The 7,949-nt window shown below is 35.6% G+C and overlaps 1 non-coding gene across 1 annotated transcript; it reads left to right on the forward strand.

Annotated features, from left to right (window-relative positions):
* Positions 1–3,219: 3,219 nt before the first annotated feature.
* Trnal-caa lies at positions 3,220–3,335 on the forward strand. Its single transcript has 2 exons — positions 3,220–3,257; positions 3,290–3,335. It is a non-coding gene; the product is annotated as a tRNA-Leu (tRNA).
* The last annotated feature ends 4,614 nt before the right edge of the window (positions 3,336–7,949 follow it).

The following is a 7,949-nucleotide window of genomic DNA, read 5'->3' on the forward strand; positions in this document are numbered from 1 at the left end:
TTTTTTAATATTGAAAAAAAAAATTATTTTTAAAATCATTAATTTTCCATTTGATTCTTGCATTGTCTCCAACTTTACGCAAGTGTGCAAAATTTCAGATCGATAGGATAAGTAGAAGTGTGTTAAATTTTAATTATAAGATTTGTAGCAGACAGACAGACAGACAGACAGACAGACAAACAAACAAGAAGTGAAATTAAATAGAAGTGTTATAATAATATACGTTTAAAAATTACTTTTTAAAGACAACACTTCCAAAGAATCCAGTATCTCCAATCTTACAGATGTACAATGAATTTCTCATTTAATTTTCGAATATTAATCAAGTGCCACTCGGCAACCACCTGACAAAACGATAAGTAATGAATACCGGTATCTTGAACCTGAACCTGAACGTAACGTAAATTTGGTGGAGTAATCACTCCGATTCACCCAACTTTAAAAGATATGAGACGAGAAGAAACGTCTTCTCTCTATATATAAAATAATATTTGTAAAATCCCTATTTAATCAAAAGTGTGTCAAATATCAGTTATAAGATTTGTAGCTGACAAAATTATTTTTCAATTTTTTCATATTGAGAAAAAAATTTTTTTTTTATTTTTAAAATCATTTATTTTGACATTTGATTCGTGCATTGTCTCCAACTTTACACAAGTGTGCAAAATTTCAGATCAATCAGACAGGTAAAAGTGTGTCAAATATCAGTTATAAGATTTGTAGCCGACAAAATTATTTTTTTCAATTTTCATTAAAAAAATTTTTTTTAAGTTTTAAAATCATTTATTTTGACATTTGATTCATGCATTGTCTCCAACTTTACACAAGTGTGCAAAATTTCAGATCGATAGGATGAGTAGAAGTGTGTTAAATTTTAATTATAAGATTTGCAGCAGACACAGACAGACAGACAGACAAACAAACAAGAAGTGAAGTTAAATAGAAGTGTTATAAAAAGAGTATATTGTATTACATATCTATGATTTAATGGGTTAGATTGCATAAACTACAAAGCCGTTTCAATTACAATAGGATGTTTCGATGCCAAAACGGGCAGTTTGTTTTGATAGCCGGGCAAGACAACTGTAAAGTGGCATTTTCATTACGGCATTCTTGCAGCTTAATTAACAATAGGAATTACGCAGGTGCTGACTACCGAAAAATTATATTTCCGGCTGCCTGTCTCATAAGGTAAAAGATACCCCAAAAACAGGCTTTTGAAGAACCCAAGGTTATGGCAGGAAAGTCAAATTTATTTTCATAAGGAAATAATGATAATTGAAAATAAAGATATAGTTTCGCATTTTTTTCAATTTGAAGATTTTATGAATATTTCGATGTCATTTCCAAAAAAAAAAAATGTTTTCTCTACCGTAACCCATTTGGCAGCCGGTTTATGGGATATCTTTTATGTTTTGGTCAATTTAATAGGTAGCAAAGAATTTGTTTTCTGTTCCTGCCAAGCTGCAGAAGCCAGCAATGTCCATTAATCATCTTCTACCTACGTACATTAATCATCAACCGGACATCAGGTGAAAGCAGTGAACTGATATCATTTGAAACTCTAATTTAGAGTGGGGGTAAATTTTCATTTCATTTCTAAAGATTTCTTACACATACAGTACGTAACCAAAATCGACATATTATTGAACATGCTCCTTACTTTCAAAACTATTACTATATTTTCACCTTAATTTCCATTCATTCTATTCATTAGACACCTACGAGATATCTCGATAATGCCTGCATTATTCGCGCAATTGTTCCATTCGCAGATTATTTAGAGTGCAAATGACCTAATTAACACATTCTTGACCTAATGAACAACGATTCTATTTATTGACATGACGCTCCTATAAGCGTTTTCAGATTTTTTTACGGTAAGCGATCCACGCTAAGTTTTAGCCCTTTTAAACGCCTAACTTAGCGTGTAGCGCACTATCTGAAAGCGAAACGGACGAAAATAATACTAACAACTCTTGCATGAGCTCCATGTCGATAAATAGAATCGTTGTTAAAAAGGTCAAGATCATATCCGATTTGACGAAATTATGCGTGGAAAACCTGCTATGGAAATTCGTCCCTAAAATGTCGATGTGGTTTCTTTGCCCTCTATTCAAAAGAAGATATCCGTTCCTCAAAACCTTAAGATCTCGAGAGACCTTAAGATCCCCCCAGGTAACATACCCAGAGTGTTTAGGGACACACACCCAAGGCCATGCTGAAAGCACCACCTTAATCGTTTATAACCGCAACGAATAGAATAGGCCCGAGAACGCTTCCTTGTGGCACGCCGCTGCGCACAGAAGCCCAGTCTGATACGGACCCATACTGACACGTTGTCGTCTCCCTACTAGAAAATCTCTGATCCATTTGAGTACATTACTCTCAATTCCCAAAGACTTCAATTTACGCAACAGCCGCTCATGTGGGACACTGTCAAATGCCTTGGCAAAATCGAGGTACACTGCATCTAGTGGCTGGAAATGGGAAAATGTGGAGCTTTATTCACAGAGCTCGAATGTTTTTTCTTGCCAAAAATGTATCAAGATTACTTTCAGGTATATTTTAGTTATTTTTTTAAAGAAAACCATAAAAGTCTAGAAACTAATATCTCAACTATACGAAGTTTTAAGTCATATTAAAAGATTTTTCAGTTCCAGTATAATTGCTCTCGCCTATGATACTTCCTGATATGTATCAATTCTTGCGATATGTTTAAATTCTTCATGATGTACATATATAAATTCTTGCAGAGATCTGCTGGAAAACTACAGGAAAATTAAATTACTCTAAAAGTGCGTTCGTTACGATTATTACGTTATTTGCGCATTTAATTGTTGTCAAACAAAAATAAATAAATAAATAAATAAAAAGCGATGCAAGCATCATATTACTTCAATCCCGTATTCGTGCTTAAATTTGTCACTTTCAGGCAATACAAATTAATAATCTAAGCAAAGCCTGCAAGGGCGTGTGATAAATTGCCAGTCGTTTTGCGGCTTGTTTTCAAAGATAAATAGCGACTTGTTTGAAAAACAACTGATGCATCATGCATCACATTAGTTTGGCGACCGTTTCTTGCAGTAAGATGGCGAATCGGTTGAAAGGCAAAAATCACGCAATCTTTCTTTTCTCTCAATTGTAAATAATCAATCTTTAGGCAAACGATTAAAACAGTTTAAAAATTGATCTCATAGTAACTGCCTACATCGGCATGTCAGGATGGCCGAGTGGTCTAAGGCGCCAGACTCAAGGGAACTTGTCTCTGTAAAAGAGATGTTGGGCGTTCTGGTCCTCATCTGAGGGCGTGGGTTCGAATCCCACTTCTGACATTACCTTTTATGTCGGACTTGAAACTTTTTAAACGGATGCTGAATACCATTATCATTCCACAAGGCAAATTTCAATGTTTTGCTCTACATATACATCAATATAATTTCACGACTTACTTGTTATTAATGTAATTTTCTTCTAAGTTCATAAATTTTTTTTTCCTGGCTTTTACCTTGCATGGACTCGACTATTAATTCCCATGTCATTCCTGAACATGAGGTCATAAACGGCCCTAGAGCATGAATTTTTCAATAATTCCTATACTACATGTTAATGTAATGAAAAATATCAGTTTTATTTAGTAATGATGTGAAGATCACTGGCACGAAGTTCCAACGTAGCACCGTTTAGTTTCAACTACTACTCAACCACACGTTAGAGGTTATCAATTAAATAGAAACTCTACCATAACTGGTTTCGCAAGCAGTTGCGCTAAATGTTTCTTGGGCTCTGCATAGATTTGCTTTGAACACAAAGAATCCATTGTAACTTCTAGTTTGAACATTGTATAATTTTTGTACACTTTAATTTACTTGCTACTGAATTTGGGCTGCCATCCAAATATAAAATAATTTTAGTACATGGACCATTGTACATGAAGCTCTGAACTCCTCTAGAATAATTTTGAGTGTTTTTTTTTATTTGGAAACTTTTATAGAAGGCTTGAAACCAAATTTAATTCACGACACCATTTTAACTTTGTGTTTTAGGAGTCTTGGGATACAAGAATCTACTTTGATTTGAGGGGAATACTTGTTTTCGCTTACTGGGAAGGATTAAATATTTTCAAGTATGTGGCCTCCTGAACTCATGGTCTTTTACAAGGCATGCAGCGAAATTTTCACTTAGCCTCTGACGTATGTAAGCAAATTCATATCTTAGTCATATTTTAGTTGGTCATATCTTATCGTCATAGACCAGCACTGCTAGAGACGGATAAAAACGTCCTATAAAAAAACATCTGAGAACCAATATTGCGCGTTGTTACCAAGATTGAAGGATAAATAAAAGCAGTTTGGGCTGATATGTTGTACTAGGAGCTACACAAAACTGTCCCGACGAACTCTAGTTCAACATCAGGGATAAGGTAAAGCACGCAACGATGTGTCCAGCAAACACACGCGAACATGAAAGTGGCTTCCAAAACCTTCGTCGCGAGTCAAACAAAATAAAAAACTGACAGTATGAAAGTTAGTTTTAGATAGTAAATGCAACTGAAAAAAATTAGGAATAAACATGTTTCAACCATGAATGAATGACATCTTTAAATGCATTCTGAGAAAAAAGACTAGTTGGATCCAAACACAGAATAAATTAGTACCCCCAAAAATACCAGAGAATATTTCGCGGTAATGGCTACTAAATCTATCGGAACTTCAACCCACTATTTTGTACTTCAAATTATCGAATCTCATTCAAAAATTAGATTCGCAGTCGAAAATATGAACGACATTTTAAATTAATCAACGGCTGACACGCACAGTTCAGAATTTAAGGTTTCACAGCAAAATGCGATTCAAAATAATGCAAAAGGTAATTTCATTTGATATGAAATGAAAATAAAGATCGTTTCTTAGAAGAATTCCTTTCTGCAATATTATTAATCAATGACGACCTGAAATTGTTCGATAACACTTCCTGCAACACGATGCGGATATAAGAGTACGAAAAGAAAGCAAGCAAAGAATGCGGGTGACAACGAATCAAAAAGTAACATAATAGCACCATTATAAGAAGGTAAGAAAAATGGAACAAGTAACAAATCATTTTAGAGTACTTGTAAAAATAACGCAATCATTCCATGCCTTTATTACATCTTAAAACTAGAAAAAAAACAATGGAACAGAACATTCAAATGTGAAATTTTTTGCTATATTTTGGAGCAAAAGGCATTTTTTTAATTCTAGCAATTGAATTTCAGGCAGAAGATTTCGAACTTACTCGCTCGGCCAATTCAAATTTGTAGGAATTACAGAAGCAGTTTTAATGATTGGTTATGCGAAGATGGTCTCGGCAAAGAGCTAACAACATGAACTAAGCAGTCTTCTATGTGCATAGGCCATAACTAGGAAAATGATTTCAAAAGAAATATAAAAATCAATGAAATTTTTCTGCACAATTTCTTCACCAGTATATCGATGAAAGTGTTAAAAAAATTTGGAAGCATTGCAATTCAATGAAAACTTCACATACTCGCAAACAAAGAGCCAGCAATGTTCAAGTGTTAGCTAAATTCTTTGCTCTGGTCTTAAGAAATACACTAATACGAGCAACGCGTGCTATTGAAGACACAACAAGCGAGGAGGCTGCCAATATTGTCTTGTACTCCATGCAAATACAAAAGAAGCACAAAAATAATAAGTTCAAAAATTTAGGACTGACAGTGCGCTCGATGAGATGTATGATAAAGCTTCAAGCGACATGAGTAAAGCGAGAACAGTTAGATTATCAACTAATCTTATTCGACACACCAGTACCGAAGTAAAAAAAACTTGCAACATGTCAACATAAACGTAGGGCAAAATGCACAGGAGTCGGGGTGCATTTAATGTTTGGCATGCGTATTACATTCAAGGACATCTTCGTGGTATAATAATGACCTGAATAATCTTCACGTGAACGTTAACTTTACATTCACTCAGACTCTTCGTTGTTTAATCCACACGAGACCTTTGATACGCAGCTTTGGGTCTTCCCAAAAATTTACGCAACTTCAGCTAACTTGCATTTGCTAGCAGAATAAAAAACTTGAATGAGACTTCGTTTCAATCTCTAGTTGAATATGAAGCCCCTACTCTTATAAGTTCATATTCTAAGCTCTGCAAGAAACTGACAATTAGGTATATTTAGGTACAGATAGTCAAATCCAGTGGCAATTTCATCAGCAACAATGAACGTGAGAGAAAATCATTCCACTCACTCGCTTTTCAAGTAAGTCGCTTCAGAATGAATTAGTTGGCATTCATCCTGAAAATTGTGGTTCATCAGCAGCGTCAGCAAATTCGAAGAACACAAATCAGACTGAGCTGAACGAGAAACAAAGACCAGATTATATTTCCAGAATTCGTCCACCACTGAGTTGGGAGTAATCGAAAACACCGCTCCATAGTACCGGACGAGACTGTTCGCGCCACTTTAGCACATGACGTGTCCGATGTCTCGACTTGAGATATCGTCGCTAAAAGGTCTTCAATCCTTTTACAAGGCCAAGGGCTTTATATAGTCATCTTTCTTCGTTAAACAGGGTACCTCACCAACGACGCAGAATACAGGTTACTTGCATGCGCTCCACCGGATGGCATGCAGCAAATGACCGAAACTGGGCATGTATAATTAACCATGCTTCTTCTGCGGCCTGTACAGTAGGCGATCCGAGTCTGTACATCTTGACAGTAATATTTATACATCGCACTCCCGAGACTGAGATAGCATCAACATTCACATCTACAAAAGAATTATTGCAATCGTTCGCTTCTAGCAACCTGAGGATTGACAAACGCCAAGCCTTAACTTGAGTCACAGCTTTCGATCGCTGACAGCAATTATTTGCACAAGCCAGCAGCAAATCACTACTAGATCGACTACTCAAGGCAATCGGTTCTAGATCAAGTTTAAGACCATCGAAAATGCATGGTTTACATCAGGTTATATTCTTCAATCCTAAGATGATGCTTTTCTCACCGTAGAAGTCAACATTTCTTGGCCCTCGAAGAGAACACAAGACGCTCGAATGGAACGACCTCATGCTAGCTCAATATGATTCTTAGAGCACTCGAGTCTCGGGCTTCCTGATAACAAGGGAGCTCACAGATGACTACTATTATTCAGAACTCATCCGGTACGGTCAGGTTTTTACTCTGTACACTCCATACAATAATCTACAAATGTGTACAATGAATAAGTATGGACATTTTCGAAAAATGAAGTTGATGCTCTGAGAAATTGATCGATCTTCCACTAAATTGAAGGTTCCGCGTGGGCAAAACAATACAACAAAATGATTCTAGAGCAGTAAATGTTGACAATAAATTTCTGAACAAGTTTCGTGACCAGGATGACACAGCAAGATTAGATACGATACTAGGTAAAAGTACCCATGATGACATACTCAAAATTCCTTTTTAACAAAAAAATACTCGTTTGACTCTGACTAAGTGACTAAGTAGCAAGAATTCACACACTGAGCAAAGGAGAAAGTGATCTTACACTATGCATTTACTCTGTACACTGAGATCTGACCAGTAACGAACGACAAGTTTTGTACACTGAAGAAAAAGTAGTTTCATCATTCAGTTTTCTATAAGGTTCGTTCATCAAACCCATGGTCTCTAAGTACAAAAATTATTCACATACATATACATCCAAACAACTTCACACCATACAAACATCAACAATATTTCAATCGATCCCGAATCAGTAGTCAAATACATTAGTGAACCTACCAAGTGAAGGCAAATTCCAGGAAGCAATAACAATGTTATAAGTAATTTATTCCTCTGGTAACCCACTTTCATCAACTACAAGATTTATCTTCTCTATAATATAGACATCAATTTAATGTCCCACACGTATCGACATATCAGCCTTAGAAATAGAGTATTGTACATTAGAAG

This window comes from Hyalella azteca, unplaced genomic scaffold (assembly GCF_000764305.2).
Source record: "Hyalella azteca isolate HAZT.00-mixed unplaced genomic scaffold, Hazt_2.0.2 contig14224, whole genome shotgun sequence".
Classification (NCBI taxonomy): Eukaryota; Metazoa; Arthropoda; class Malacostraca; order Amphipoda; family Hyalellidae; genus Hyalella; species Hyalella azteca.